Below are 6,772 nucleotides of genomic sequence, written 5' to 3' on the forward strand. Positions count from 1 at the left end.
TCTTCTTCTCAAACATGCCTTGTAGTTAACATGTCCTCATCTGATTTACTGGCTCCAACTAGACCGGTTGTATGAACCGTCCCTACATCCAGTGTATGCACACTGTATATGTTACCTGCCTGTTAGTCACTGAGTGGGGCCCTGGCCCCCATCATCACATGAACTATTGTACCAGAGTGTTTTATGTTCAAGCAATGTTTGTTTTACTTTGAAAGTCCCCAAGGTGCAATAATACTGATGTTGGCAATCCAGACACTCCAAAGGGAAGCAGGAAAGTGATTCTTTTAAGTAAAAACATAAAAAAAATTCTTAATATAGAAAGGGGGAAAATGTATACTGAGGTCAGAAAGATCCAGAAGAGTTTTTGAAAGAGAGAGACCATATTCATATTGTCAGGTCCAAGTTCTGGCAGTCAAACAAATATCAATATTCCTCAGGAATTTGTGAAGCTGGTTCCCCCTCTACCAAAGGAGCCATTTCCCTTACCACTGGCAGAAGGGACAGATGGCTGTCTGTGGTACCTATTACCATAGGAAAGCACATGCTGGCCACTAGGCTCCCATGGTATCACTAGTACCTGTTATACATTTCAGAGTCCATGCTGGGATCCTGGCTCTTCTCACCCTGCCCTTTACCCTAAACTTCTCCAGCTCCTGGGCTTCTCCCCCCCTTCTCTGCCCCCAGCCACTCACTTCTCCTTATCACCCTGCTATTTCAGCTATGCCCTCTTCCTGCTCTCCTTTGCCCACTCTTCCTCTGTCTTCCTCTCTCCCTCTCTATCTCTCAGGTCTACTCTGCTGGCCATATTTACTTTCTCTCTCTGCTCTGGACTCTTCCAGATGCCTCTGGTTGTACCCTCTTTCCCAGCTACAATAAAAACCTCTTGCTTAAGCATAACTCGGAAGGGTCATGTTGTCAGTTTATAGTTCTGGTGCTGAAACCCTCAGTATATAAATGTATATTTATATATGACAGTATGGTGATGGTTTCTCTATTTTATTATTTATTGTTAGTCTCTTAATATCTTGATTTATAAATTCACCTTTACCATAGTGTGTATGTATGAGGCAAAAACACAGCAAACATAAGGTTGAATGTTATGTGCAATTTTAGTCACTGACTGGGGGCTTGGCATCCATCTTCCATGGATATGGGAGATTTCTTCAGCTGAAGTGTTTTAAAACATTGAGCTATTGGGTAAATTATTTGTTTTTCCTGAGTCTGTTTTATTTGTTTTCATCCATAAAGCAATACCTAATTTGTATCTCTGTATACAAACTATAGGCAGCTCCTCAGAACTCACTTTACTTACCTTTATCTTCAAGGCTTATATGTAGACACATTAGAGCTCAAACTTGAACCAGCTTGTTGATCTTTTCAACATCTGTGTATTTTTTTTCCCCAGTTCATGCACTAATGCTCTTAAAAGCCAATGCAACACCCACCGGGAATTAGAAGGTATTAAAAAATGAGTGGCTTTGACCTCCAGGCTTTCTACAAAGGGTTTGGGATTTAAAGTTGAGAACTCAGAAGCCCAAATACTCTTTCTTCCCTCTCTCTTTCTGGTGCCTGGGACACTTCCTTAGGCTTGGGGCTTCCTTTGCTCTCTGTGGGGGAGCACTAGACCCATCAAGGACAAAGTTTGAGACACCACACTCAGATCATTCATACTGAAAGGAACCAGGGAAGTCACCCAGGCTAGGCCATGGGGAACCAAAACCTTAAGTGGCTCACCTGAAAACAAAACCAGACCCAGGTCCCCTAATGCTCTCTGGACACCAGCTTCCTCCTTCCCTCTTCTTGGAATAGAATCAAACAAGAGTTCAAAACTAAAATATTTCAAACTCAAAACCACCATCCCCCAGCAGAAGATGCATCACAATGCAAACATCTCCATCAGTTCAATAAGTGAATAGCATCCTCCAAGCAAAATTATTTTAGAAAGGGGAGAAAATGAAGAATTTTCATATTCTTTATGTTCTATCTGTCATCAGCAGTAATTGATATGTGCGGGCCTTTCTCTACCACACCACAATGGTTCCTCTTTCTGAACATGTTTCCCTCAGTCTCAGTTTACATTCCTTCAGGAACCAAACGTGCTGAAGGGGGAAGACCACATCTTATATATTTCTGCATTCCTCCTGGTTGCTTGGCCTGGTTTTGGCGCAACGTTCCTACTAAGATTTCACCACGGCTTTTACTTTTCATAAATATTTCAGGGATGATAAGTCACAAAAGAACCTGAAGCCAAGATTTTTGCAACGTTTGTCTTCCAGATTTAAAGGGAAGCCAGATAGCAAAACGAATGTGTCTCATCAGTGGGGAAATAACCGCCTCTTACAGACATAACAGTTGAGGAGGTGACAGGCTCAGATACACAATTCAGAAATCAAAATCACAGGATGGGTCGGAAGCATTAGATTAAACCTTCTGAGGCAAATTAAAATTTCCACCCATAGCAACATTGGTGAAATCAAATCAAACGCCGAATTACATTTAAGCTAATTTCCCTTTCTATAGTCAAGGTGTTGTTTTGAGGCAAATAATAATAATATGTCTAAGGAACTGGGTTTATTTGCAATTTTTGAAAGAAAAACCTGCCTGCTTGCCTTCCCGTAGAAATAAGAGGAAGAGAGGGGAGAGTTCCAAGATGCTTCAGCTGAAAAATGAAACAAGCACCGTGCCAGTAACTGAAAAAACGAGGCGAGAACTGTGCCAAAAACTTGGCAGCAGCTGGAGCAATTAAGTAAGCACCTGCTTCCAGCTTCGCCTGCTGCCCCGCCTCCCTGGTTCGTTTGGGCTGCTTCCTGGGGATTTTGAAAATATCTGCAGCTCACTGTGCAAACATGCAGACCTGGACTTTTTCTTCTTTGTACATTCCTTTTGTCCCCTTGCCTATTGTTGACGCTGATGACAGAGTGGAACAAAGCTCCAGGAAAGATAGGTGGTAAAGGCACCTGCATCCTAAACTCTTGAGTCTCCAGAGAAGAGTGAGGCCACTGTAACCGCAATAATCCCTCTAACATAGAATGCCAGTGTCCCTTGCTCTGACCAAGCAGCATCACCCCAGAGAGACCCTGTGAACGAAGAAACAGATTGGACTTCTGGAGGCCGGATTGCTATTGATCTAGTCTAGAATAAAAGCAAGTTGGGCTGCAGAGATTTGGGCTTACAAATGATTACATATGAGGCTATTAACAGCACATGGAGAGCATGGTAGCCAGAAAAGACAGATGACCCAGGCTCTGAGGAGTTGAATTGTGCAAATGCAATGCAGGAGTTAATATTAACATGCTTATAAAAATTCAACCCAAGGGAATAAGATAATAAGTTATTCATCTAGCAGAAGTGAACCAACACCATCCAGAGCCCTGGGCTGCCATTTCCTCTCGATGTCTATAAAAGCCAGCTAATGATGCTCACTTCAGAGGTGTTTGTGAGGTCAATTGAGATAGTATATGGGAGCCACTTTGCTCCAAGTTTCCTTTATAAAAGATGCTTTGTGAATGTTAATTGCTTTTCAAATGGAAAATCAAGTTCATTATCCCAAGAATTCTTCCAGCTCATAGTCCACTAATAGATACTTCACATTAAATTACACGTTTTCAACAGAGAAAAATGGAAAGGTTACCACCAACAGTTGACAATCAGTGGTGCTGGCTGCTCCTCACAAACCCAAGGGGGTGAGACAAATACACACTTGTCCGTCAATCTTAAATGTCAAATTAACAATTCTCTCTCCATTCGAATTCATACTATTCTGTTCTTCTGAGGGGATGGGCCGGAGGGGCGGGAAACTAATGCTTTTGGGTACCTCCTAACACAGCCCGGAGAACTTCTGAGAACATCACCTCCTGGGTGCAGCCTCACAGCTCCCTGAGGACAGGAAACACTCTGCCTGCCTCTGCATCATCTCCGGCATCTTCCAGAACGTTCCTCATAGAGCAGTACTCAGTGAGCATGACTTCAGTGCACCAGCACTAGGAGGAAGGAGCTGAGGAAGGGAACTGAAGTTGTTTTAGTTTGTCAACTTCCTTTGCATGTCCTGCTTCACAGGCCTTTAGAGCAAAGTGGGCCACATCTGTCTTATTGTTTGCATTGTGACTATGAGTTTTTATTTTGTTGATGGGACACTTTATCTTGTTCTTCATAGGTACTTGTCTTGTGACTAAGACCCAGAGTTCTAGAAGCAGAGTCTAGAATAGTGAATTTACTAATTGTTAACTGGTTAACACTTCACAAAAGAAACCGTAAAGACTGGTTAGTCCCAAAGTCCTAGAGTCTAAAGACCTAAGGGCTTACATGCTCTCTCTTTCTCTCTCTTTCTTTCCTTCCCCTCTTCCTCTCTCTCCTTCCCCTTCACTCCTTGTTCTTCCCATTTCTCTCCCCACCATCTTCTTTTCCTTTCCCTCCTTCTTTGGCCACCCTTGGAAAGTTTGGGTCAGACATCTGTGAGCTTCTGGTTGTATCATCCATGGAATAAAGAACTTTGAAAACACACACACACACACACACACACACACACACACACACACACACACACACGAACACGGAGCTACTTTGTCCTTGAAGCATGTCCAGGCATGCTCAAAGATGCCTAGTCAGCTAGATTAGCCGATGCAGCATCTAGCCTACCTGTCTTAGTTAGGGTTTCTATTGCTGTGAAGAGACACCATAACCACAGCAACTCTTATAAGGAAAACATTTGATCAAGGTGGCCCGCATACAGTTTCAGAGGTTCAGTCCATTATCATCATGGAAGGGTATTGGTGAAATTATTAAGGCCACTCCACGTAGTTAAAAGGGAAGTTTATTTAGTGGCGTAACTTACAAATGAATTGATAATTAGGTGGCAGGGTCTGGGAAAGGTGTGTTGCATGCTGGCGGTGTTCTCTGGAGAACTCTGCTCGGTCTATCTCCAGCGTCCAGGGTCCCAGAACCAAGAGAGACCTCTCCTCTCCATCCTGGGTCTTCAGTGTCCTCTCTCAGCCCCGCCTTGTAGGCATGACCATTACCGAAGCCTCAATGGGGGTTAGAACTTCCAGGTCAAAGCTGGAATGGCTACCCACTACAGAGGGGAGCATGGCAGCATGCAGGCAGACATGGAGCTGAGAGTCCTACATCTTATAGGCAATAGGAAGTAAACTGTGACACTGGGTGGTATCCTGAGCATAGGAAACCTCAAAGCCCATGCCCACAGTGACACACTTCCTCCAACAAGACCATATCCACTCCAACAAAGCCACACCTCCTAATAGCGCTACTTCATATGAGATTATAGGGGCCAATTATATTCAAACTACCACACTATCCTACCTTCAGAATCCTTTTTAAAATCTTCTCCCTCCTATAAAACTTGGGGCTCCTGCACTCAAGTTCAATGGGATAACATTTAAGCAGAATTTTGGAAAGGAAAAGGGAAAGAGAGGGTGAGCATGTAGGAACAGGAAACTGACCTAAGACAGAATAACAGGAGACCCAGACCTTAAGCAACCTTCATTTGTCTGGACACATAACTCAGGTAGTGGTGGACAGATGAGAGCTACAGGAAAGCAGGGCCATTTAAGATTCTAACATCATCATGGACTAAACAGAGAAAAGAGAAATCAAAATCTAAAGCGGTCTCCACTGCCTCAGGGTATGACCAAAAAGCCCTAGAGTGCTACTATTTATATCAATTTTAAGCTCAGGAAGAAAAATAGATCCACTGTCTTAGTTTCAGTGTCTGGTAGATCAGTGATAGCCTCAGAGTAGCCCTAATGACTTATAATGTCACATAGAATAGACAGCCTTTCAAATCCATAGAGGGGAGCCTCCAAGGCAAATCTGTATAACGTGGACTGATTCTATGATGGGAACCAGCTAAAGATGTTTTAGGAGCCCTGGAAAACATACAGGAGTGGGTCTAGGACAATCAGGAAGATGACAGATCAGGAGAGTGGACCCTCTTAAAGCCCCATCTATCCTGGTTAGTAACAATTCTATCCATTTGTCCATCTGACCAAGGAGAATATGAGTGGCTGGTCGGCTTAAGCTGATCCTGGTCCTGGTCTTCAACTGTGTCCATAAAACAGAACTATCTGGAAGACTGAAAACAAATTCCCCATTCCTAAAAAAATAAAAAAAATAAAAAAATCAGTGGATGGTCAGATCCACACCAGTGATTCTAGAGCCATGTAGAGGAACAAATATGAAGTATAAAACTCTGGGGGCAAGAGGGCAGGCTATGTTTAGGAGGCTATTTAGTTCTACATAGCTGGGACACAGAATTAGGAAATAAACTCTTAGATCTTAGATGACCTACAGGGGCCACTGCTCCTCTGTAGGACATTCATGTGGCAAGCATGGGGTCCCCAAGTCTAGAATGTGATAGGGATCCTTGGAGTTATACAAAAGTAGATGGTGTTAAACAGGAGAATCAAAGATGCCTGGAAGAAGGGTGCAACAATTAAGTATATAGCCTTGGTGCAAGGTGAGTTTAGCCTATCTTCTAACACTTAGGGAACAAGCCAGGAGGCCAAGATGATGCCTGTGGGGAGCATCAGAGTCCCAGAGATGCACACTCTTGGATCACCTTATCTTCACACTAATGCCACCTTTGTCTTTCTATTGTGGCCTTGAAGTCTGTAACATTCACATGTTATCTTGCAAATGTCAGACATCAACTATGTTTGGAGAGTATGCTCAGGAGGAACGACAGTTTCTTTTCCAGCTGCAAGACGCCATAACCTGTAGTCAGGTTCTTGGGTCCCCACCCTCCAAGAACTCAGCC

This window comes from Onychomys torridus, chromosome 1, assembly GCF_903995425.1.
Source record: "Onychomys torridus chromosome 1, mOncTor1.1, whole genome shotgun sequence".
NCBI lineage: Eukaryota > Metazoa > Chordata > Mammalia > Rodentia > Cricetidae > Onychomys > Onychomys torridus.